A 26,018-nucleotide genomic window follows, 5' to 3' on the forward strand; every position below is an offset into this window, starting at 1 on the left:
TTTTTTGGTTTTGGGTTTTTTTGTAATAAAATTACTCTCCAGATCAGTGACTGGATGAGGCAAGCACAAATGAGAAAAGACCAACCCACTCAAGACAGATACTAATCAAGGGACACTGAGTTCATGGTTTCATCTGTAAACTTCAGTTTTATCATCTACAGCACAGAGACAATGGTATTTACTACATAAAGGATTCTGAAGGTGCAATCAGACACTGTGCAAAATGCCTCATGCAAAAGGCACAGGACACACTCTGTAAGGGGCAGTCACAGCAGTAGCAGAGAAAGCCAAGTGTGCTCATGGCAAGGAAAGAGAGTGGGATCCTGAAACATGGGCAAGGATTCTTGCTTCTGAGCCTCCCTAGCTGTAAAATGACATAATCATATTCCCTCCCTTGGAGGAGTATTAACAAAAGTAAGTGAAAAACAGCACATTTCCCTGGGAATCGTATGCTCAGGGAGAGGTAAGCCTGCATTTGTGCAGAATAGTTCTTCAGTTGCCAGGCACCATAGTGCTCTGGGTTTACAGTTCTTGGGAGCACAGAGCCCTTGGCTCATGGCACTGCTATGTACAACAACAGCAAGAAAGGAAGAATGAACATTCAGGTCTTCTGAATCAAAGTCAGGTTTTCTCTTCTTTAAAGATCATTACTGTTTTGTGGGGGGAGGGGAGGAGTGTGATTTAAAACTGAAAGAGAAAGAAAGAATAAAAGAAAGAGAGGAAGGAAGGAAGGGAGGGAGGGAGGAAGGGAGAAAAGAAATGGAAGGAAATGAATGGGAAAACAGAAGGGAAGAAAAGAAGGAAATAAAAGAAAGAAAGGGAAGGAAAGGGAAGGGAAGCAAAGGGATATTAAAAAGAAAAAAAATACCTATATATCACCCCAGAGGAGAGTGACTAGAAAGAAACACCCAAAGCTGGTAAGATTGGTAGAATTCCTCCCAATTTAATTATCTCTTAAATTTTTTTCAGTATTTCAAAAGTTCACCAAGGAACACATATTACTTTTATCATCTGAAAAGAAAATAAATAAAAATAAGAAAATATAGATATTTTCCAATATCGAATTGCATTGCACACATCTACCATAGGACACATGGAACAGTGTAACTCCCCATCATTCTTCTACAATGTCACTTTGTGTAGGTCATGGTCACATCAGTCGGCTGACCGAACTCTGCAATCTCTTGACTGGTATGCAAGTTTGAAGGACCTCCGTCAGGAGAAAGCAGATGGCCTTTTTAAAGATGTAAAGATACTCTCCCCACAAGAGTCAAGGGAAAAGTAGGCAGGGAGTTAAAATATTGTGAAGTCACTCGGGGGAAAAAAAAGGTGGCAAGTCCTTGTGGAAAATTTCTGTCATTTCTGGTAACAAAACTATTTTAAGTCATGCTTCCGGAACAAGAAAATAAATGATTCTTATTGAGTTAAGGGATAACTGTCCTGGACGATCATTTTTTGAAGTTTCTGATGTAGCTGTTTACTGTAACATATTCGACTTCTACAATGAAAAAGGAAGTCACAGTTTGTGTAAAGGGGAAACGCAGCCCTCTTGCAGTCTGTTTTCCTGGGCAAAGACGAGCAGGTTCTGAAAGCCCATGGCAGTGAGGGAATGTGCCAGCCACTCATCCGTAACCAAGAAGAGAGGACACATCAATCAGACTGAACATTTCATTTCCATGCTACGAAACAGTGTGCAATGCCACGGCCACATTTAATGGCCCAAAGTACAAAAGGAAACCTGTCATCCTGTTAAAACTATCAAGCGCTGAAGAATGAAGCTGGGACCAGAACGTGGGGAATGTGCTTTTAATACACTTCTGGCTCCCCCCAAACAAGCAGAGGTTGATTCACAGGAGCTCTTCCCAGCTTACAAACACAACCTTCTGCTGTATTATTTCAGAAATTGCCCTGAAATTGTTTCCTATACTATTTGAAAGCAAAGCATTGTCTAAAGCTATCCCAAGTATTTCATTCTATAGCATGGGAAATGTTTTTATCTTAAGGAAACAATCGTGTCCATAGCTGGGTAGTAAAATTTAAGTATTAAAATGGATTCATTTGGCTGATCTTTTTTTTTTTTTTTTTCAGAAGATAATCTACATGCTATTAAGGGCATGTAATCCTAATGTCCATTGGCTTTGCAGCTCCCACAAAAACAATCATAATACGTTGTGACCACTTTTTACCAACTGGGATAGTCTCCATTTATTTCTTCATAAGCCTGGACACCTTCTTACCATGTCCCCATAACCTAGTCAGGCAGCCTCATCTACTCTACTGTTCTCTCTTCCTTCTACCTTACTCATCCTGGTCTGCATAAAGCCACTTGAAAAAGCCCTGTCACTGTCAAAGCACTTCAGACATATGCCACTGTCCATGCTACCAAGGCAGTCTCGGACTGTCTCCTAAACATACAGGACTTACTAGGAGAGAGTACCCAAGGTCATGTGCAAAGCTACAGGAAGTCATCTCTTCCCAATCTGATGGCACTGCTGGTAAGTCTCATAAGGTGTCTCTTGAATACTTCTCTGTGAACTCCTAGCCTTTATTTCATGCCCAGAAGAATATCATGTTTCTCATGAAAATTAGTTTCCAAACAAAATCTGCCAAATTTGAAGGGGAGTAGCTATTACAATATATCCTCCATATTCTACCCTTCTCAGCTAAAACCCCTCCATCCTTCACCAATTACAGAAGTTCCCATGGATGTCTCAACAGATTCAAATAGACACTGTTTTGGGGAAGGAGGAACTGAGGGATGGGAGGAAGAGGGGGATGTTTATATAGATAGTATCTTGGTCTCAGCTCAGTCAGACTAAAAGCCCCGGAAGTAAGACTAACGCATATTATTTTTTTACCTACACTCAAGGGTGAAAGATTCCATTGTTGGGCTTATTCATCACACAAGATACTCTCCCTATAGATGCAACAACGTATAGTGGAATTTGGAGCTGTTGACCAGAAATTAGGACATTTTCATTCCAGTCCTTTCTAGCCTTGAGTCCATGGACACACATGAAGGAACACACTCTGTCTTGTCCAAAACTCTGTTCTCACAGCCTAACGATTGTTCCACCAACATGTTTGGTTCAAATTCCTTTGAGGTACCTCCGCTCACTTTGTCCATTTAGGTGAAACGATAACAGCTATCTTATCGGCCAAACGGGGATGTAAAATGAAGATATACCACATGTGAACACGTGCATTTGGTGTCTGCCTTCTCCTTATGAGTCAAAACACGATCTTAACGAAGTCTGATAAGTCACAGATCAGGCCATCATAATGCTGCATCCAGGAAAAGAAACAGCACCCAGCTTCTCCAGTCCTTCCTTGAAAGTACTCAGACAACCTCCTTCGGGGGCTCCTTCCTGGTCAGCATATGTGAGAACCTCCTCCTCACAAACTCCTTTTACTCAAGCACCACCATTCGAGAGGATTTTTTTTTATGTGTGTATTGTTTTGTGTTAGCTCAAGTAGCTTCTATCATTTTTCACTAGAAAATGCTAGTGCTACATTGACCAAAAAGGCCACGCATGCCCAGTGATGCAACTACAAGACCAAGGACTGTCTACTCACTTGGATTCTCAAAAGGCTGCAGAGAGCAGAGTACCCACCATCCTTCACTGGCCATGTATCTAGAGCAAGACCCAAACTTTCATTGTGTCAGCCACAAGAATCTCACGGTTAACCTGGGGTCTCCGTGTAACTTCTAGTCTATACTGACAAATTCTGGCTTGTAATAAAATCCCATTTTTAAAAAGATTTTGTGGATTTATTTTTTGAGAGAGAGCAAGAGCAAGAGAGAGCATGAGCAGGAGGGAGCTGCAAAGAGAGAGGGAGAAACAGATTCCTGGCCGAGCAGGGAGCCTGACATGGGGCTCAATCCCAGGACCCTGGGATCATGACCTGAGTTGAAGCCCAACAAACTGAGCCACCCGGGCCCCCATAAAAACACAGGTTTGTTGGGATTTTAAGATAGTTTTTAACTATTGCTTGAGTTAAGAACATGCTGCCAAACAGCAACCATAGTAAAGACCTCACACACGAGATGTCAGAAGCCCAGACTCCAGCCCCACCTGGATGGCCACCTTGTTGTGTGGCTTGGTCATCTCTTTATATTGTACAGGCTTTGTTCTTTTTTTTTTTTTTTAAATAAATGAAGAGACAGGACTCAATTAGCTTTAAAGTTCTAGCAGTCTATAAGTGAATCTCTGATTGCTTATCTAGGAACCTACTCACTATAATTTTCTATAACTATGCTTTCTTCAAAGAGTAAAAAAATATCTCTCACTGGCAGTTATTTGGAATGTAACCTATTTATAAGTGTAGGGTTATGTTAAAGTCTGCCTCTTATTTGCTGTTGGGTTACTTATAAATCCTATATTGAAGCAATTCTACCTTAAAAAAAAAAAAAGCAGATCTACCTTATGAAGCAAGTTGCATGCATGCATTTGTATGTGAGTGTGGTGTCAATCATGCAATAAACACTCCTACAATTTATACAATTCAAGTGCACAAAAAATTTAACTCAACAGAATCCAAGCTGAGATGCCTTATCAGTGGGAACAAAGTAAGTGATCATCGCATTCAGAGCAATAAAAGAGAAGGTGATCTAGAAAGAAACGTAAATGGAAAATAATAAAACTACGCTCTTGTTGAGGAAAACTGAACCAAAACTTTAGGGAATGTCCCAGATGATGAGGAAGTTATCCTTTTCAATCCGTAACGTTCCAGTTCTGGCTTTGGATTCCTTTGCCATGTAGCTTTCAGAGGGCTTTAGAAAAATTGTATTACAATGAGGGACCATGCACGGATGTTTCTGGATGGGGTATGGGAGAGTTGAGGCTCTTCATATTGATATGAATTATGTTTTCATCTATGGTTCTGGAGTTGAACCAGAGTTTCCGCTCTGGTTCTTCCCCCATATCTGTCCTGGCTCTGGCACTAAGTTTCAATGGCATCAATTAACATCTCGAGATTTTCCAATCTGTGTCCTGCTTGTCACCTAACATTTTACTTGAGTCACTTTCAAATTCTCTCTTCAGAACAAACCTATACTTATCCCATGTTTGGACACCAACATAATCAAGTCATGTTTGTGCATTCATTCTTACTGCCTAGACCCACATTTAGGAAAATTAATACCTTTTGCTTTTGATTAGTGGATAAAGAATCCACATTTGTGCAGGTTAGTTGTCTTCAATGCTGATCACTGTTCCTTGGTTGAGTTACCTGCATTATAACTCAAATATATATACATTATATGTATTGTGTGTGTCTATATGTATTATATTCATTATATGTATTGTGTGTGTATATAATGTATATATTATTACATACAGAAAGTAGAGTCAAACGTGTGTCAGAGTTAAAATGAATAATAAAAATACATTAGCTCTTTTGAGATTATACTATCTGCAAATACACATGTATATTTCCTGTCTGATACTAATTTGTATTTTGGAAGAATGTGTGTAAAACATGGAAAATAAGTATAAATGGAATAATATTTTGAAAATCATTTATGAGTTTTCCTTTTTACCTTCCATGACCTTGTGCATTGGCCAGCACAAAGCATCCATATTGCAAAGCGAGATTAGAATTTATGACAACAATCAAGGAGAAAGAATGAGCCAATAGTCCCATCTGACATTCACAAGATTTTACAACCAGACAAGAGACCTGAGGGAGGCATTATTGAGGGGAAAGGCTTTTTCAATCCCCATTTTTCCTCCCTTATCCTATCTGCCACAAAGCCAGGAAACCGGTGCTCTGTGTGTTTTTCTTTATTCGTAAGAGTTTTTCTTTCTATGCGAGAGGTAAAGGTCATAACTTGACCCTCTAAGGTAAGAAGAAGATATGAGTTAGAGGACATGCAAGAAAAGCCTGCTCCTTTCCGGTCCCAGGAAGTGTAAAAAGAGCAAAGCAGGAAGACGAATGAGTCAGGGAGAGGCCCAGAGTGGATGAGGTAAGAGTTAGGCACAGCCTCACCAGTGAGGCAGACTCCTCTGCCTCTGTTTCCCCTTTGGATGTCTGGGAAGAGCCTTCTTGACAACCATCTGCAGTCAATGTGAAGCTGAGTCCAGGCTTTCCTCTGCCAAGATGTCCTTGGTTCCATTATGGGAGAGACAGAAAGTTGTGGCAACTGAGAGTATGGCTGGTGAGCTTTGCAGCCGGGGCAGGGGTCACCACAGTGAGACAATGTCCTGTGGCCACCACTGCAAGGTCACCTGGCCTGTGGCCAAATCTGTGATGCCAAGGAGAGGAAAACTGGGGGCACCACTGGGGAAAGCTCACCAGACAAAGACTTCAACACCAGGAACCAGCAGGATTCCAGCACCCAGACTCACCCCTCACAGAAGCCAGAGGCCAGAGGCACCCAGGGGCCCCAGTGTCTCCTCTCTGCTTTATGGCCAATTGTGCTTTAGACACCATCTTGAAAAGAAGGAGCTGGGAGAGGGATGGAAGACTGAAAAATCAAAGATACCGCACATTAACAGAGGTGACTATTAAATTACTATTTGGTTATTCATATTTGTGGACTGATATGTCCCTTTTTTCCATTGACCACTGTGGGAACTCCTAAAGGAAACAAGATCACTGTAAATAAAGCAAGTTATATTTCCTTTACCAATCCAAGCTGTCATGTGAGTTAAAATTTTCCATGCACTACGCAAATTAAAAGGAAGAGACCCTAAAGTATATTTAAAGAAAAGTGTCTATTTGACTCAAAGTTGAAGAAAAACTATGCTATAAAAGCAATATTAAAAAAAATCATTAAGTTTGTTTTCGTAATCACTCTGCTGCTCCCACTCAGTTAAGGGTTTTAAATGCAATTGTCTTCATTTTTTTTTTAATATTTTATTCATTTATTTGAGAGAGAGAGAGAGGAAGGGAGGCTCCATGCTGAGCAGAGAGCCTGACACAGGGCTCAATCCCAGGACCGTGAGATCACAACCTGAGCTGAGGGCAGACACTTAATTGACTGGGCCATCCAGTTCCCCAGCAATTGTCGGCATTCAAAAAATATTTGTATGTGGCATAGGTTGTATTAACAGCAATAATATTAGGTGCCTTTTCTGCAAGGGGATTACTCACTTCACCACACTGCACTGAAGTGTGGCCTCATAATTTGTTTTGCCAAGAAGAGGTGAGAAGTGATTCCTCTCACTTCCATGCAGATCTTTAAGAGTCAGATTACAGGTCACCATGATTTCTTTTCCCTTACCATTGGGCTGCACAAAATTCAGCCAAGATGGAGTCTCCATCAGCCTGAGCTCTTAAGCAGCTACGATGAGCAAAGCCCCCAGCTGACCCAAAGGAAAGTAAAGCATGTGCAAAGCATATACCTTTTTTAAGCCACTGAATTGTTCAAGCTGCATGTAATTACAATAAAAGCTAGACTAGCCTCACTAATACATATAAGAAGCATGGGATTTTAGCATGCCTAATGTTTATGTTCTGCTTTTGGAGAGTTTAAAAAGGTATTACAGGACAGTAATTTAAAAGCTGTCTATTTTATTCAAATAATTTTAAGATCTTGCCATGATGTGCTCATATTAAGATAAAAGAAACCCAGTTAAAAAACCTACTATGAATGACAAAAGTGTTCCTGAATAATATCAGTATTCTATGCAAAGTGGCTTTCAAAGAAATTCTGTGTTAGGGGAATAAATACCATTAAAGCAATTGCACAGAAAATCTCTCTCATCAAAAAATTAATCAAGGTCATGAACTTGTTCAGATTTAGTGAAATGAGGATGGGAGGAAAAGGGCACACTGCCTTGAGAATCAAAAATCATTGTAATGGATATCATCTTTCTTTTTAATCATTTTTATCAAGATTCTTGACTTTTTATCATGGAAATTTGTGAACATATATAGAAACAGGCAGTGTGAGCTCCAGTGTACCTGCCACCCAGTCTCAACATGGTCAACTCACACTTTATTTCTTTACATAAGTTCACTTCAATCCACTTCAAATTATTTTAAGAAAATCCCAGACATCATGCCACATGGGGTGTAATTGTTTTTGTATATGCCTCTAAGTGAGAGAAATTCCTCATTTAAACATAGGCAAAAATTGACAACTGTTGTTCCCTAATATTACCAAAAATCCAATCAGCATTCTAATTTCCTTGAGTTTCCATCTTATTTTTATTAGTTCTTTGTTTGTGTTGATATTCAAACAAGAGCTATACACCGATTACCATTGATCTGTATGGATCATGTCTCTTTTGCTTATAGATACTTCCTCAAATTTTTTTTCTCTCCCTATAATTATATTATTATTGTGGAAAACACAAAACCATGAGTCCTAGAGATTTCTCATTATCTAGGTTTTCCTGATTCTATCATGTGGTGTCATTGACCAAGGTCCTCTGACTCCCTACCTAGCATATATTGATAGATCAATGTTTAGATTAGGCTTGGTTACTTGATATGCTTCAACCCATAAACCACTGTGCTTCTGGATTCTCAAATTGTCCCATCTTTGGTCTGTGGCAATCTTTCCAATTGGGTCCTGAATCTCCATGCCTTGACCCTAGTAATTTTGGATGCCTCCTTTGTTCTGTTATGACAAGATATTCAAGGCTTATCATTAATTTTCTACCTTGGACATAGGCCCTGCCATTTTCCAAGAAGGCTTAGTTTCTTTAGGACAAATTGCTTCCTGGGGGTTCTCATTGTAGCAGAGTTGGACATTTTTTCCTAAACTTTTTTTTTTTTTAATGGAAGAAGTGAGAAAAACATATATTTTAAGACAGAAAATGTCATAAATTTATACTAAAATTTTAAATTCAAAATCAGCTCTACAAGATTTTCTACAGAATCTGATCCATCTTACATGTCTTCACACTCTGAAAATTCCAGTTCTTAATGTCAAAAAGCAAATTAGCTCATCTGTTCCATTACACACTACACACACGTGGTCTCAGAAGAACAAACTGACATAACCATCAAACATTTAAGATCTGGGGAGGGAGCAATATTTTTGTCTTTAGTGTATATTCCACTAAGGATGTACAGTTAAATTACTGTGTTATAAAGGGCTTGGAATAATTACTTTCAGAATGGTTATGCCATCAACCTAATATACAGTTAAGTTCATTTGTCTCACTTTAGTTCTGACTTCTAAGGGCTGCTTTTTAAAATTAATTTTCTTTTCTAATTGTATAAAATATCTACCTTGTTTTATAATTTTAAAATCAAATCATCTACAAAGTAAGACATATTAAAAATAATTAGCTTCCATTCATGTCCCTTCCACTCCATTTTCTCCCTCCTACTTTGGGTAGCTTTTAGAATTTCAATATATGATTTATTCCTATATTAAAAATACAGGAATAAATAAATATAAATATATAAATTATAAGGTAAAATATATAAATTATAAAATATAAATGTAAATTACTGTATTTTTAATATGAGAATAAATATAAGAATTTAATATAAAGGTAAGTGTGTGGATATATGTGTGAATATATATTCCCTTCTTAGATTGTAATATACATGAATTTATTCATCTTGCTTTTTCTCATAAAAAATATATTTCAGAACTTGATCTAAAGTAGTATACAGAGATATTCCTCATTCTGTTTTAAAAAATACATAGTATTCCATGAGATAAATATGCCATAGTTTATTCAATCAGACCACCATTAGGTCCAAACAAAAAAGAAAAATGCTTATATAATTTTGCCAGACAATGCCAAATTCTCTTCCATAGATAATTGTACAGTTTTATAGTCCTATTGAGATTCCCTGTTTCTACATGATCTACCAACAGAATATTTTAATCTTTTGGAGTTTTCCAATCTAATAAGTGAAAAACTGTATTCCATAGCTGTTTTAATTTGCATTTTTCCCATTGTAAACAATGCTTTCCATATGGCTGAGAAATGTTCAAACCTTGTTTTCTCTACATGGAGTGTCCACCTCTGTAGCACAATTTTTTCAATATAGTTATTTGCCTCCTTTTCTCTATTTTGAGAAATTTTTCTGTGTTAGGAATTCTAATATTTTCTGAAGGGCACCTGGGTGGCTCAGTCTGTTAAGTGTTTCCCTTTGGCTTGGGTTATGATCTCAGGGTCCTGGGATAGAGCCCAGGCTCCCTGCTCAACAGGGAGTCTGCTTCTCCCTCTGCCCTCCCTCTGTCCCTTCCCATGCTCTGGCTCACTCTCTCACTCACTTTCTCTCTCTTAAATAAATAAATAAAGTATTTAAAAAATTTAACTAATATTTTGTGAATGTGTTGCAAATATTTTTGCAGTGTCTTCATTTTCCTTGGCTCATGTTTCTCTTGGTGTTTGATTTTGTTTTGACAAGGTGGTGATTATCACACAACAGTGATCTTTTAATGTAGTAAAATTTATCCATCTTTTCTCTTATTATTTCTGAGTTTTGAGTCATACTTAAGATTAACTTTTCCTCACTACCAAGTTACAGAGAAATTCACCTGTATTTTCGACTAGTACTTGCTTGATGTCATATTTTTATATGTAAGTCTCTGATATGTTTAAAATTACTCTGGAGTTCAATATAGCAAAATAGATCTATTTTATAGCATAGTTTTTTTGGTAATCCTAGTGCTAGTTATTAAAAGTCCTTCTATTACACTTTTATTTAAAATACTGTATTTGTGCTATTGCTAAATACCATTATAGAATTCAATCTGTTAATAGATTTTCCATTTTGTTCCATCATTCAGTCTGCAAAAACTAAAATCAAACTTTAATCACAGAAGCTTTATATTATCTCTCAATATTTTGCAGGGAACAGACAAATCTGTTGCTCTTCTCCCTCTGCAGGATTTTCCAACTATTCTTGATTATTTTCTTACAAATGAAAGCCACTCCCCCCCAAAATTTCTGATGGCACATTTATACAGAGGATATTAAACATATAAATTGTTTTTAGGAATAACTGGCATCCTCATGGTACTAAATCATGTTAATCATAAACATGGTACTCCCTTCCATCTATTCAACTCCCTTGTTGTGTTTATGGTTTTCCTCACCAAGAATTATGAATTTGCTTATTTGTTTATGACAACAAAACATAATCTTTCATTCTATTATATTTTATGACTGGTTTGTATTTGAACATATGAATATATGAAGCTTTTGGTAAACTGTTACTTCTTAAGGTTTTTTTTTTAACTAAATAATCTTATTACATAAAGTAGCTTCCTTTTGCTCTTTGAGATTTTTAAAATATAGATAATCATATCATCTATAAGTACAGACAGTTTTATCTTTTTCTTCCTAATTCTTAGGCCTCTAATTGCTCTATTTTCATCTAATTGCATTGAGTAGTTCTAACATAATGTTAACATAAGGCTTTTCCCCTCTCACGTTAACAAGAAAGCTTCTGGTGTTTCTCAATTAAGTAAAATGAAGGTTTTGGGGATGAAGTACACACAAACAAACATATGTGCGCACACGTGCACACACACACACACACACCACGCATAGTATAAGTTCAGGAAGTATCCATTAGTTTCTTCTTCATTTATTCTTTTTCATATGAATGGGTATTGAATCTTATCAAATACATTTTTTGTGACTACAAAAGCAATCATAGTTTTCTCCTAAACTCTATTAATATGATGGATTATAAAAATGGATTGTCTAATATTGATCTATCTTTGCACTTCTGGAATAAAACCTAGTTAGTCATAGTTTCTTAATTTTAATATCCTGTTGGATTATAATTGCAATAATTTATGACCTTTACATCAAAAGTAATAAGTGATATTGGTCTGTAATGTAAAAATTGCGATCTTCATCAAGTTTGGGGAACAATGTAATACTCACTGTATATAAAGAATTTGAAAATGTCCCATCTTCTATATACTGTTTTCAGTAAAATTGGGATTATTTTCTCTTTAACAGTTTGATAGAAATACCCTGAAAATCTGTATGGGCCATTTTGGTTGAAGGAGCTCTTTAATTTCTTTGTTCCACTGTAATTGTCTGTTTAGACTCTCTCTCCCTACTGAGGTCAATTTGGGGAGGTTGTGTTTTTCTTTAAAAATAATGATCAATTTTGGGGTTCCTGGATGGCTCAGTTGTTAAGCATCGGCCTTTGGCTCAAGTGATGATCCCAGAGTCCTAGGATGGAGCCCCACATCAGCTCATTGTTCAATGGGGGGCCTGCTTCTCCATCTCCCATTTCCCCTGCTTGTGTTCCCTCTCTTTCTGTCTCTCTGTCAAGTAAATAAATAAAATATTTAAAAATTTTTTAAAAAATAATAATCAATTTCATTCATTTCTCATTGATTTATTTTGTTTACTGTGAAATCTGTTTGGGGCAGCGGAACTATGTATTCATGACACAGCCTGGAACCTGAAGCTCACTCTCTTGCTGCAGTTGATGTGTTAGGACCACCATGTAAATGATCCTGAGCTTGCCTAAGTGAGGAAGAAAGGTCACATGGAAAGGAACCAACATGCCTCACCCAGCAACCTATCAATAGTCAAACATGTGAGTGACACCTTCCTAGATTTTCCAGACTCCAGCTGCTCACAAAACTCACTAGAGATTAGCCAGTTCAATCCAGAAAGACCATCCTGTCCAATCATGGGGAGAGAAAAAACAGTGATTATTTTAAGCTGCTTACTCTGAGCTTGTTTGGTGTTTTTCATGATGCGATGTCAGCTTATTGATACAGAAATCAACCTCAAAAGGAATTATAAAATTCTTCTGATGGACTATTCAGATAGACTGTTCCCAAAGAGGTGATTGATGTGGAGACTTTGAAGAATAGGAGGTTAAGGGGTGGTCAAGGATGTTAAGGATGGTTAAAGTTAAGGAGGTTAAGGATGTTAAGGTTGTTAAGGATGGTTAAGATGGAGTTAAGGGGGTAGGGATGAGGAGGAAGATGAAGAAAGAAGAGAACAACCAATATAGAGGTAGAATGCTAGGCACAGGATTATAAAACAGCAGGCTGAGTGGTATTTCAGGGCAATAAGAAGCCATTAAAAAGTCTCTAAGGAGGGGGAAGAGTCAAGATGGGGGAGGAGTAGCAGACTGAGATGACATCAGGTCGCAGGAGTTCAGTTAGATAGTTATCAAACCATTCCGAACACCTACAAATCCAACAGGAGATTGAAGAGAAGAAGAGCAGCAGTTCTAGGAACAGAAAATCAACCACTGTCTGAAAGGTAGGACCTGCAGAGAAGTGAATCTGAAGCTACAGGAAGATAGACCATAGGGGGAGGGGCCAGTTCCCGGCAAGCAGCAAAGCAACAGAGTACAAAATCAGAACTTTTAAAAGTCTGCTCCACTGAGGGACATCACTTCAAAGGCTAAGCAGGGGTGGAGCTCTCTTGGGGACAGTGTGGTCTCAGGTCCCATGGGGTCACAGAAGGATGGGGTTTGTCTGAGTGTCACAGAGCTCACAGGTATCAGAGTGGGGAAGCTGGCAACAGAGACGAAGCAGAGGAGGGAGTCTTCAGCTCGGGGTTACCTTAAACTGTGATCTGTGGCACAGTCAGACCACTGCTCTTTGAGCAGGGACCCCACAAGTGGCAGATCCGGGGAGACCCCACCCCAGAAGAGTGGCAGGAATCTGCTGGGTTTGGAGACGCCAAACGAGGCCGTGTGCCAGAGACAGAAATGCTCAGTCACAGGCTGGGTGAGCCCGGAACACAGAGGAGACCAGGGAGATGGGAGTGATTGAGTGCGTTTCTCTGATAGTGCACTGAGGAGTGGGGCCCCGAGCTCTCAGCTCCTACATGGCCAGAACCTGGGAGGCCACATTTTCATTCCTATCTTCCAGAACTCTATGGGAAGCATTCAGGGAACAAAAGCTCCCAAGGGTGAACTGGAGCAGAATATTTAGCCCAGCCCCTGGCAAGGGCGGTGCAATTCCACCTCGGGCAAAGACACTGGTACCAAAAGATTGGTATCATTGCCTGCATATTTTCAGACCACAATGCTCTGAAGCTAGAACCCAATCACAAGAGGAAATTTGGAAAGAACCCAAATACGTGGGGGCTAAAGATCATCCTACTAAGGAATGAATGAGTTAGTTAGGAAATTAAAGAAGAATTGGAAAAATTCATGGATACAAATGATAATGAAAACACAACTGTTCAGAATCTGTGGGATACAACAAAGGCAATCCTGAGAGGAAAATATATAGCAATACAAGCCTTTCTCAAGAAAAAAGAAAGGTCTCAAATACACAAACTAACCCTACACCTAAAGGAGCTGGAGAAAGAACAACAAAGAAAGCCTAAACCCAGCAGGAAAAGAGAAATAATAAATATCAGAGCAGAAATTAATGAAATGGAAACCAAAAACAAACAAACAAACAAACAACAACAACAAAAAAACCAGTAGAACAGATCAACAAAACTAGGAGTTGGTTCTTTGAAAGAATTAATAAGATTGATAAACCCCTGGCCAGACTTATCAAAAACAAAAGAGAAATGACACAAATAAATAAAATCATGAATGAAAGAGGAGAGATCACAACCAACACCAAAGAAATACAAACAATTATAAGACATATAAGCAACTATACACCAGCAAATTTGACAACCTGAAAGAAATGGATGCATTCCTAGAGATGTATAAAGTACTAAAACTGAACCAGGGAGAAATAGAAAACCTGAACAGACCCACAACCAATAAAGAGATTGAAGCAGTCATCAAAAATCTCCCAACAAACAAGACCCAGGGCCAGATGGCTTCCCAGGGGAATTCTACTAAACATTTAAAGAAGAATTAATTCAACAGACGAATGGATAAGGAAGATGTGGTCCATATACACAATGGAGTATTATGCCTCCATCAGAAAGGATGAATACCCAACTTTTGTAGCAACATGGATGGGACTGGAAGAGATTATGCTGAGTGAAATAAGTCAAGCAGAGAGAGTCAATTATCATATGGTTTCACTTATTTGCAGAGCATAACAAATAACATAGAGGACATTGGGAGATAGAGAGGAGAAGGGAGTTGAGGGAAATTGGAAGGGGAGGTGAACCATGAGAGACTATGGACTCTGAAAAACAACCTGAGGGTTTTGAAGGGGCAGGGGGTATTAGGTTAGGGGAGCCGGTGGTGGGTATTAAGGAGGGCACGGATTGCATGGAGCACTGGGTGTGGCGCAAAAACAATGAATACTGTTACACTGAAAAGAAATTAGAAAAAAAAGAAGAAGAATTAATTACTATTATCCTGAAACTGTTCAAAAAAAAAAAAAAAAGGAAAACTTCAAAACTCATTTTATGAGACCAATATTACCTTGATCCCAAAACCAGACAAAGACCCCATCAAAAAGGAGAATTACAGACCAATATCCTTGATGAACACAGATGCGAAAATTCTCACCAAAATACTAGCCAATAGGATCCAACAGTATATTATAAGGATTATTCACCACGACCAAGTGGGATTTATTCCAGGGCTGCAAGGTTGGTTCAACATCCACAAATCAATCAATGTGATACAATACATTAATAAAAGAAAGAACAAGAACCATATGATACTCTTAATAGATGCTGAAAAAGCATTTGACAAAGTACAGTATCCTTTCTTGATCAAAACTCTTTAAAGTGTAGGGATAGAGGGTACATACCTCAGTATCATCAAAGCCATCTATGAAAAACCCACAGTGAATATCATTCTCAATGGAGAAAAACTGAGAACTTTTCCCCTAAGGTCAGGAACATGGCAATGATGTCCATTATCACCACTGCTATTCAACACAGTACTAGAAGTCCTAGCCTTAGCAATCAGACAACAAAAAGAAATCAGAGGCATCCAAATCAGCAAAGAAGTCAAACTATCACTCTTTGCAGCTGATATGATACTATATGTGGAAAACCCAAAAGACTCCACTCCAAATCTGCTAGAACTTGTACAGGAATTGTCAGAATATAAAATCAATGCACAGAAATCAGTTGCATTTCTATACACCAACAAGACAGAAGAAAGAGAAATTAAGGAGTCAATCCCATTTACAATTGCACCCAAAACCATAAAATACCTAGGAATAAATCTAACCAAAGAGGCAAGAAATCTGTACTCAGAAAACTATAAAGTATTCATGAAAGAAATTAAGGAAGACACAAAGAAATGTAAAAATGTTCCATGCTCATGGACAGGAAAAAAATATTGTGAAAATGTCTATGCTACACAATTAATGAAATCTACACGATTAATGAAATCCCTATCAAAATAACACCCATTTTTTTCAAAGAAATGGAACAAGTAATCCTAAAATTTATATGGAACCAGAAAAGACCTCGAATAGCCAGAGGAATGTTGAAAACGAAAGCCAAAGTTGGTGGCATCACAATTCCAGACTTCAAGCTCTATTACAAAGCTGTCATCATCAAGACAGTATGGTACTGGCACAAAAACAGACACATAGGTCAATGGAACAGAATAGAGAGCCCAGAAATAGATCCTCAACTCTATGGTCAACTAATCTTCGACAAAGCAGGAAAGAATGTCCAATGGAAAAAAGTCAGTCTCTTCAACAAAAGGTGTTGGGAAAATTGGACAGCCACATGCAGAAAAATGAAACTGGATCATTTCCTTACACCACACACAAAAATAGACTCAAAATGGATGAAGGGCCTCAATGTGAGAAAGGAATCCATCAAAATCCTTGAGGAGAACACAGGCAGCAACCTCTTCAACCTCAGCTGCAGCAACTTCTTCCTAGGAACATTGCCAAAGGCAAGGGAAGCAAGGGCAAAAATGAACTATTGGGACTTCATTAAGATCAAAAGCTTTTGCAAAGCAAAGGAAACAGTCCACAAAACCAAAAGACAACTGACAGAATGGGAGAAGATATTTGCAAATGACATATCAGATAAAAGGCTAGTATCCAAAATCTATTACGAACTTATCCAACTCAACACCCAAAGAACAAATAATCTGATCAAGAAACAGGCAGAGGAGATGAACAGACATTTCTGCAAAGATGGCCAACAGACACATGAAAAAGTGCTCCACATCACTCGGCGTCAGGGAAATACAAATCAGAACCATGATGAGATACCACCTCACACCAGTCAGAATGGCTAAAATTAACCAGTCAGGAAAGGACAGGTGTTGGCAGGGATGCAGAGAAAAAAGAACTCTCCTACACTGTTGGTGGGAATGCAAGCTGATGCAGGCACTTTGAAAAACAGCATGGAGGTTCCTCAAAAAGTTGAAAATAGAGCTACCCTATGACCCAGCAATTGCACTACTGGGTACTTACCCTAAAGATACAAACGTAGTGATCCAAAGGTTCATGTGCACCCTAATGTTTATAGCAGCAATGTCCACAATAGCCAAACTATTGAAAGAACCTAGATGCCCATCAATAAATGAATGGATAAAGAAAAGGTGGTATATATATATATATATATATACACACACACACACACACACACACACACACACACACACACACAATGGAATATTATGCAGCCATCAAAAGAAATGAAATCTTGCCATTTGTAACAACGTGGATGGAACTAGAGGGTATTATGCTGAGCAAAATAAGTCAATCAGAGAAAGACAATTATCATATGATCTCCTTGATATGAAGAATTTGAGATGCAGAGTGGGGGGTTTGGGGAGTTGGGAAGGAAAAAATGAAACAAGATGGGATCGGGAGGGAAACAAACCATAGAAGACTCTTAATCTCACAAAACAAACAGGGTTGCTGTGGGGAGGGGCATAGGGAGAGGGTGGTTGGGTTATGGACATTGGGGACAGTATGTGCTATGGTGAGTGCTGCGAAGTGTGTAAACCTGACGATTCACAGACCTGTACCCTTGGTGCCAATAATACATTATATGTTAATAAAAAACAAAAAAAAAATTGTAAAAAAAGGCTCTAAGGAGGAATGTGAGGTGATCAGATTTTCAGTGTTTTTGTTTTGTTTTGTTTTGTTTTTGTTTTTTAAGCTCACAGATGATTGTAACACATAGGCTGAAGTGGAGATTAACTAAATTATGAAATTATAGGAAAGGCCTACAAGGAGATCTCTGAAATACACCCCTAGTTGCTTTCAACTCCTCTCTTAATCACTTCCTCAGTCAGTCATATGTGTAGCTTCTAACGTGCACCATCCTGGTGGCTGGTGAGGCAAACAGAAAGGATGAATGGGTTCAGCCCAGAGGCACAACAAATTAAAAGTACATGATATTAATACTCATTAAAACAGAGTATCTTTGACTGAAAGTCAATACCATGGTTTAAATGTTGAAATTATCTCACACTTTTATAATTTTGTTTAATCATTTGACCTGTGAATACTGAATGAGAGTAGAAAAACGGGGAGAAAAAGGTGTCACAGAAAGACAGAAAAGAATGGAGGCTCTGGCTTAGGCATTACTGTATAATATGCAGGCTCAAGATGGCATGATGGAGGGAAGAAAGAAAAATAAAATTACACCAGCATCTAGGGATGACCCGAAGGCCAACATGTGAGTGTCTAGTAGGACAGCAAGGGGTAAGTCCAGCTTGGTTCAAGCAGGCCAGGCTTCAATATCCAAGAAAGAGAGATTTTGTTGGCAGCATCTCAAGCTTACTAAGGCCAGGACATCCCTGCCGCTGTTAGGAGAGCAGCGCTCTGGGATTTGGGCATGGTGGACTTTGTCTAGCAACATCAACTCCAGCGCAACTCCCACCAGGCTTGGCATATCCATTTCCAACTTAGAATCTGATCTGATCAGGGTTGACTCAGGAATTCAGTGGGAATCTAAACCAGGTTGTAGACTGAAGGTTTAGACTATTCAGGGTGTACAAACCGAATGCCAAGAGTGCAGGAGTCAAGTGAGAAAAGTAAGAGAATAAAGCAGGAGAGATTTTTTAAAGGTGGAGCATTCTACAGTTACCCTACTGGTTTTGATTTTCTGTATTTCAGCTAGATCTTGGGAGGGTATTAGAGAGTGGTGGGGACTGTGCCAGAGATACCAAAGGTGGCTTCCAAGTCTCCAAGAACTTTTTAAGTAAAGAATGCCAGCCCGATGTTCCTATCTTTTAATTTTTTCAAGATCATCCAGGAGATAACTAAATCTTTGGATTTTTATAAAAAATACTGTGACTTTTTAAAATCTTGATTGCTGTCCACGGTCCAACAACAACAACAACAAGAAAATTGCAGATAATACATGTTTACACTGAATGAGGTCCTCAAGTTCCCAGTTTAGGACTTGAGATCTGTGAACATTTCATTGAATTGGCAAGAAAGGTTTCATTGAATTGACAAGTGAGGTTTTCAGCTAGGAAATGAGTTCTGCTACTCCATGATGCGGACAGCAATAGTGCAGAGCATAAAAGAAAGTTGGTGAACAGGGGGAAACTGTACATTTATAACAGGGACCGACATTAGCCAGTGTTTGGAGGTCGTTAGAGGTTAAAAGCAGGCCTTCCTTATAGAATGCTAAAGGTAAAAAAAAAAAAAGGTCAGATGTCTTTGACTTCAAGATTCTCTTTCACTCTATCCTCTTTTTCTGGCTTTCTTTAGCAAATTATTCCTTTCTGGCTTTCTCTCATTCCTTCTAGTCCTCTAGTCAAATGAGTCCACTGTATTGTGTCCCCATTCCAAGATCTACTGCTTCAAGATTCTTCAAATGAACTATTTTCCTGACCTCAAAAGTTCATCTTATGGCAAATAAGCATATAAAAAACATGTGCAACCATTAGCATTTGGGGAAATGCGAATTAGAACCACAGCAAGATATTACTACTCACTCATCAGTATGGCTGGGGTAAGGAATGGAGAGAGGAATGGAGTAAGGAATAGTGGTAACAGCAAATGCTGGCCCGGATATAGAGAAACTGAATCACTCACATGGTTTTGGTGGGAATGTAAAGTGGCACCACCACTCTGGAAAACAATTTGACAGTTTCTTCTAAAACTGAACACATAATTACGATGAAACCTAGTAATTTCACTTGTGGGCATTTATCCCAGAGAGATAAAAATTTATGTTCACACAAAAACCTGCACACAAATGTTCCTAACAGCCTGATTCATGATATCCAAAAACTAGAAACAACTCAGACGTCATTCCAGACATGAATAGTTCAACAAAGTGTGCACAAATTTTTGGTAGGAATGAACTACTGACCCTATAATTCTGTCTTTTTTATTAAGATCTTTAAACCATCCAGAGTTCCCATTTGAAAGAGCATAATAAAGAGGTTTAACTTTATTTACCCTGGGGAGTCAGTGTTCCCAATAGCACCTAATGAAAAAGCCACCACTTCCCCAATGTTTTGAGGTGTCAACTTTATCATAGATCGGATTCCCGGGGACAAATTCCTGGGTCCATTTGCATGATGCCTCTGAGGTTTTTTATAATCAGTTTTGTAGTCTATGTATACTTGTGTATATATTGATGGTTGGCCTGGTGAGTTTCCCCTCTTCGTTCTTCTTTTTCATAACTATCTTGTCATTTACAGATATTTAATATCTCATGTATATTTTAGAATAAGTCTGTCAGGCTCTGAAACAAATCCTGCCAGAAGTCTTCCTGAAATGGCATTGAATTTGTGCATTACTATATTTACATCTGTATATTTACACAAGCACCGCTGAGTTGTCCCACCCAAGAACAGACTATATATTTTAATCTAATCAAAGTTTGCATCTTTTAATAATGTTTTAAATTTTTCCTGTAAAGCTCTTGTTCATCACTTATAGCTAAAGTCCTAATACTTTATTATTCTTGGTTGGTTTTGTAAATAATATCTTATTTTCAATTATACTTTCTATTGGTTTTTGTAGTACACTGGGATACTGATGATTTGATATATTTCTCTTAAATATGCAAACTTGAACTTTGGTTAGCTTTTTATTATTTTATGTTAATTCCATTGTTTTTTAATGTAGATAAACATATGATCTGTCAGTTATGGCATTTTATTAAATTTGTTGTATTAGGACAGTTCCAAATCTTTCTTCTTACATGGTTTTCTTGTCCTATAGCATTACTGTCACTTCCAACCATATTAATCAGTAACAGTAATACTGAGCCTCATTGCCACATCCTATTCTCTTTTTTAAAAAGCACTGTATTTATTTCTTTGACAGAGAGAAGGGGGAGCAGGAGAGAGATAAGCAGACTCCCTGATGAACAAGGAACTAGATGTGAGACTCAATCTCAGGACCCTGGGATCATGACCTGAGCTGAAGGCAGACATGTAAGCAACTGAGCCACCCAGGTGCCAGGCACACCCCAATCTTAATGGAACTGCCTCTCTATAGTTTATCCACAAAGTATGGTGCTGCTTTGGCTTTGGGCTTTGGCTTTGAACTCACTTGCCCTCTAATCCACACCTTGTCGCTCCTTGTCCAGTAAACCCTTTATTACAGACAAAAGAACCCCTACGGTTGCACATCCACATACCCATGTCAGACCCAACTGGGTCTAGTGAAAAGCACTGGCAAAGAGCTTGGATCATGGGGAAAGAGAACCAGGGTATCTCTTCATTCTTCTTGCTTCTCTCCTCGCCTCCCATCTGATAGTCTTCCTGTGATTCCCATTCTTCAGGGTGACCTTAGCCCTCAGGCTCTGGTGACATCATTCCCGGGGGTCCCCCAGCCTTGGGGTACCAGTGCCATCTCCTCTTCGTGACCCCCCTAGTGTTGAGGTACTAGAGGCTTCCTGCTTGCTAGTTTCCTCACTCTCCCCTGTTCAGCATCCCACCCATTATCTGTGAAACAAATTCTATGCGTTGAATTTCCTTTGATGTGAACATAAAGTCATTTTTCTGGTTAGACCATCAGAGAGTTGGATAAAAGTTGGAGTCTTATCACAGTGATAAATCTCCTTCTATGGTTAGTTTCTGAAGGTGTTATTAAAATAATTAAGAGTATTTTATTGTATGAAATATTTCTTCTGTACCATTTGAGATAATTATATATTTTTCCACTTTTTGTGTATTAATATGAAGCTTATGCTTATTTTTCTGCTACTGAATCATCAAACAATTTGGTCAGCTACTATTCCATTTAAAATGATTGGAATTCTCTTGATGATCTGAGTTATGACTAAGCTGGCTATGATCCTTGTGCGAACTATCCTGGACTGTGTTAGCAGCCCTATGTTGTTAGCCTCACAGCCAAATCCAGTCCTCTGAAAGCTTCTCCCAACACCCTTAGCCTTCCCTGCTTCCTACCACCAACCCCACCAATTAATAGAAATCCACCCAGAAACAAACTTCCCTTTTTGTTGGTCCAAATCTTTTTGGGCCACCATCATGGATTCTCCTAGGGTTCATATTGTATTCAGTCCTCATAGATCATTGTGGAATGATTTGTGTTCCCTCAAAATTCTTACCTTGAAGTCCTAACCTCCAGTACGTCAGAATGTGACTGTATTCGAGGTAGGATCTTTAAAGATGTAATTAAGTCAAAATGAGGCCATTAGAATGGGCCCTAATCCAATATAACCTGTGACCTTACAAGAGAAGGGAATTAGGGTAGCGAAATGCACTGAGGAAAGACCGCGTGAGGACACGGGGAGAAGACAGCCAGCTATAAGCTAAGGAGAGAGGCTTCTGAAGAAACTAACCCTACTGACAACTTGGTCTTGACTTCTGGCCTCCAGAACTGTGAGAAATCAGGATCTCACCCCCAGTTTAAGCCACCCAGTTGGTGACACCTTGTTACTGCAGCTCTAGCGGACTAATACAGAAGTAAGGGAAGTGTGTGTGCCATGATGGGTGAACCTGGACATCGGCAGGACCCTTGCAAAACAATTGATGTGTTCACTTTCCCTTATTCACACATGTACATGAGAAGTGTTTATTGAAGAAAAGCCATGCCACATAAGAATCATTTTCAATAAGTAAATGATCACTAGCATATGCTTTTCTGGGGAACTGATAGAAAAGATATAGTAGTATTAATAAGAAATAATAGTAATTATACTTAGAAATATTAATAATAATAGAAATTGGTTATTAAGCATATTGTCACTTGACCATTGTGCTGTAAGATTTTCAAACGTTTTATTTTTAATCCCCAGAACCCAATGAAGTGATTCTCATGAGCCCCATTTAACAGATGGGGATGTAGAGGCTCACAGAGCCGATGACATATGTAGGGTAACTCAGGAAATGGCAAAAGCAAATTTTGACTGAAGGCCTAATGCCAAACTGTATTCTTTCCTTTTTTTAAACATTTTATTTATTTATTTGACAGAGAAAGAGAGCGTAAGCAGGAGAAGCAGCAGACACAGGGAGAGGCAGAAGCAGGCTCCCTACTGAGCAGGGAGCCCAAGGCAGGGCTCAATCCCAGCGCCCTGGGATCACCACCTGAGCCAAAGGCAGACATTTAACTGACTGAGCTACCCGGTCCCCTGTATTCTCTTTCCACTTTAGCGTATATATGTTTTTAAAAATTATTCTATCTTTAGTAAATTTTCATAGAGAAGAATAAATGCAAACATTATTTCATTTAATACTACGGATAAAGTTGGAAATGATTTTAAAGCTTGCTCTGAAAGGAAAGTAACCTATAATCAGCACAAGATAAATTATCTTTATCTTTCACAGAAATAACTATAATCAAAGCTGTTCTCATATCTCATTGATGCTGACCTCCTTTTAAATGGCTTGTGTTTCAAACTTGAGCTCAGATACAAATAGAAGGCAAAATGGAATATGAACACATCCACATTAGCCAGAGGAATTTTCAGATTACCTAGCTTAAAAATTTTATACTCCAAAAAATATAACCTGATTTACCCACATTGAAAAGTATAAGGAAAAAAGTGTTAATTCAAAAATTTGAAAATATTAGACCACTTTAAGTGGATGTAAGAACTTTAAATCTCTACAGAACTTATTATAAGAAATGGTTACAAATATATTCTAGTTGGAAAAAATTGAAGTGTAATTTAGATACACTATTGACATGTTTGGAGGACACTGTGTTTTTTCCTTGAATTCAATTCCTTGAATTATTTTCATGTGTTTTTTATTTAATCTAAGGAGATTTACTCAATTTAACAGGATACTGGGAACTGTCTTATATTAATTTTATCAAGCAGTATCTTGTTTTTAACCTTTTAAATTTGCCTAATATGAGAGATATATGTCTCACTTTGCTGTCATGGGGAATTATGACTGAAATCTTTATTAAAGTATTCTCCCACTTATTGTTTGCTGTGTGAGGAAAGCAGTCAACTGTAGGGAAAGTAGCAGAAAGAAAGACTGCCATAACTTCAGGTATGTGCTTCAGAAGATAAATGAAATTAAACATTCAGGAAAATGATGTTGGTATCTTGTAACTATATCCATAAAGTTCTTAACTTTGAACAAAGAAGAATTAATATTTTATTGGTTGGGTCTAGTCTGAATAAGATGTCTAATCTCTCCCCCACCCCCGTCCGCCCCTCCAAGATCACCACTGCCTGAGATTTTATTGTTTTTCTTGTTTTCCAGATAAATGTTAAGACTTTAGAATCTGAAGAAGGAATTAAATCATAGCAGTTTTTAAGGAACTGTGGAGGGATTTAAAATTGAGCAAATGATCTTTTGTTTTCTTCCAGATGCAACTTATTTGGAGGAATTTCTACTGCATGGCTGTTTTGTATAATGCTGTATTTCTCCAGGAGGGTCCTATTTATGTACGTGGTGTGAATGAGATAAATTCTATTCTTACCCCCAACTGTGCAAGAGAGGAAGCTGAAGCAAATTTTCTGCCTAAAGTTTCCGATTCGTGAATAGAGGAGTGTATTCTTTATCTACTGTTATATAACAAATTATCCTAAGATTTAGTATGAAGCAACAAAAATATATTATCTAACAATTTCTGAGGGTTGGGAGTTCTAGAATGTCATAGCTCAGTGAAAGTGGCTGGAGGTCTATCATGAGCTTTTAGTCACGATATCAACTAGGACTAGAGTCACCGACATACAGGCTTGACTCAGACTGAGGGAATAACTTCCAACATGGCTTCCCCACACTTTGTGGGCAGGGAGCCTCAGTTTCTCTCTGGTCCAATTCTTTGCCATATGGGCCTCTCTAGAGGGCTAACTATGGGTCCTCACAACATGGGAGCTAGCTTCCCCAGAATGAGTAATCCAATAGATTGAACAAGGAGGGAGCCCCATGGCTCTTTATAGGTCTCAAAAGGGACACAACTTCACTTCTGTTGCATTCTCTTCACTAGAAGTAAGTCTCTTAAGTACTCAAGGGGCAGAGTGTTAGAGATGTAGCTTCCGAAGGGAGGGGACACTTTAAAGAATTTGTGGAAATATTTGAAACCACTATCCAGAAAATCTGTCTTAACCTATTATTGCTGTTTTGAGGTATCCATTGCTTTGGGAAAGTGCACATAGCTTAGATACACATATGAATGGGTGAAGGGTATCAAAAGATATAAACTTCCGGTTATAAAATAAGTAAGACTTGGAGATGACATGTACAGCATGGTGACTATACTTAGCAATACATATTGTATATTTGAAAGTTGTTAAGATCTTAAAGATCTTAAAAGTTCTCATCACAAGAAGAACATTTGTAACTGTGTGTGTGGTGACAGATGTTAGCTACACTTCTTGTGGCAATCATTTCACAGTATATACAAATAGTGAATTGTTAGGCTGAAATTCGTATGATATATGTCAATTATAGCCCAATGTAGAAATCAAACAAAATAAAACCAGTCTCGTAGACAAACGATGGCCTCCCAAGTTTCTGTGTTGTAATCCTCATAACTTTGAGTATGCTCATGTACCTGATAAAAGGGATTTTATTGATGTGATGAAGTTAAGATCCAAAACGGAAAGATTATCCTACATTAGCCACATGAGCCCAAGGTCATCCTAAGAATCTTTATAAGAGGTAGGCAAGTAGATCAAAGGAAGAAACAGAAGATATGACAATAGCAAGAAGATTTTGGAGGGAAGAGTCACAAGACAGGGATGCAGGTGAAAAAAGGAAGGAGCCGATTCTCCTCTCAGAGACTTTAGAAGGAACCAGATATGCCAATATTCTGACTTTAACCCAGTGAGACTGATCTTGGAACTTGTCCA

Source organism: Lontra canadensis, unplaced genomic scaffold, assembly GCF_010015895.1.
Source record: "Lontra canadensis isolate GAN:19392208 unplaced genomic scaffold, GSC_riverotter_1.0 scaffold83, whole genome shotgun sequence".
Classification (NCBI taxonomy): Eukaryota; Metazoa; Chordata; class Mammalia; order Carnivora; family Mustelidae; genus Lontra; species Lontra canadensis.